This window comes from Rhinoderma darwinii, chromosome 5 (assembly GCF_050947455.1).
Source record: "Rhinoderma darwinii isolate aRhiDar2 chromosome 5, aRhiDar2.hap1, whole genome shotgun sequence".
Taxonomy (NCBI): domain Eukaryota; kingdom Metazoa; phylum Chordata; class Amphibia; order Anura; family Rhinodermatidae; genus Rhinoderma; species Rhinoderma darwinii.
This window is the reverse complement of record NC_134691.1, coordinates 298,255,220-298,257,219: the sequence shown is the minus strand read 5'-3', so window position 1 is coordinate 298,257,219 and position 2,000 is coordinate 298,255,220.

Genomic DNA, 2,000 nt, shown 5'->3' with positions numbered 1-2,000 from the left:
GAAAAACACAAGTAAAGTAAATAGAAATTAATGTTTAACCCCTGTCCACCAGGCACCTGTAATAAGTCAAAGTCTCATATTTATATTACATGTATATATTTACTTGTACACATTGTATCAGTAGTCTATAGATACACAGTACAATCATTCATTTCTACTTGTTTAGGATCTGCCTATATATAGGTATATCTAAGTATCAATTTTCTATATGAAGATTAATAAGATTAATAACAAATCATTGCTAATTGTCACGTTGTTAGAGGGATTAACCATATGAAAGTTTTGCATTTGTTTTTCAAAAAGTAACACATAAGCAAAAATACACTCCAATACATCACATTTGTGTTACTATATAAAGACATACATCAATGAGAGATTACAGAATATTGTATACAGAATATAAGAGTCATTACTTAGAGGTTTTGATTCACCACAGGCAACCCCTAAGATATGGAAGCTGCCGGAGTGATCCAATGCCTCTGGCAAACAGCTGATTTTGCCGGGGGGATGCCACAACCAGCCAGACATTTCCCCTGCAGTGGCCGTTGCAGTAAATGATGTATTAGGCTGTGTTCACATCAGCGTTGTCTTTCCATTGAGGGGTTCCGTCGGAGGTTTTCATTGGGGGAACCCCTCAACGGAAAGGCAAACGGGAACCTTAGCTTCCGTTTGCATCACCATTGATCTCAATGGTGATGGAAACTTTGCTAATGGTTTCCGTTTGTCACCGTTGTGACAGGGTTCCGTTGTTTTGACGCAATCAATAGCGCAGACGACTTTTTCGACTTCAGTTTAAAGATGTTCTGTCACCAGATTATAAGAGCCCTATCTCCTACATAATCTGATCGGCGCTGGAATGTAGATAACAGCAGTGGTTTTTATTTTGAAAAACGATCATTTTTGAGCAAGTTATGAACAATTTTAGATTTAGTTTCTTAATGCCCAACTGGGCGTGTTTTTACTTTTGACCAAGTGGGTGTTGTAAAGAAGTGTATGAGGCTGACCAATCAGTGACCAATCATCGTTATACACTTCTCATTGTTCCAGCCCAGCTTCTTTCACTGCACAATCTCACTCTGCTGTGGATCATGCTGGGCTGGAACAATGAGAAGTGTATAACGATGATTGGTCACTGATTGGTCAGCCTCATACACTTCTTTACAACACCCACTTGGTCAAAAGTAAAAACACGCCCAGTTGGGCATTAAGAAACTAAATCTAAAATTACTCATAACTTGCTCAAAAATGATCGTTTTTCAAAATAAAAACCACTGTTGTCTACATTACAGCGCCGATCAGATTATGTAGGTGATAGGACACTTATAATCTGGTGACAGAGCCTCTTTAAGGACCATGGAATGAGACCTATTTACATGAAGATAAAAGAAAGATCATAGAAAATAGAGAGCAACCCATTTGTCCAGAGTATGACAGACTTTCTTTGGCTAACCCAAATATGTCTTATCTAAAAGAACTGAGGAGAGGAAATGGCTGAGCAAATCAAAACCAGTTTTTAGCCCCCCCCCACTCTAAGTAGAAAGTTAAGGTAGTGCACACTATGGTGGAACGAACAATAGAGTCAGAAACTTTTAACTAACATTACAGAGCAGCTGTATCTTACATTGAATCCTGTACCATATTGTCCTGCACTGTTCAGTGTCAGAGGATCATGCGTGTCTCAGATACGTAGGATCCACCTGTTATCCATCAAATCTAAGTTCATGACTAAGATGTTGTAGATAACATCTCGATCCTGCATGTCAGTGACACGCAGGATCCGTAGACACTGAACCCGTCAGGTCTGTGGGACTGACGGATTTAGGTCATAGCGAATGAGATACAGCTGCTCTGTATGCAGGATACCAAGCAGCTGTATCTAAAAAAGTAAATAAAAATAATTTTTCATAAATACTAATTATAAAGTTGCACCAAACACACGGATTGACCTTTTTTTATATATATATATATATATATATATATATATATATATATATATATAT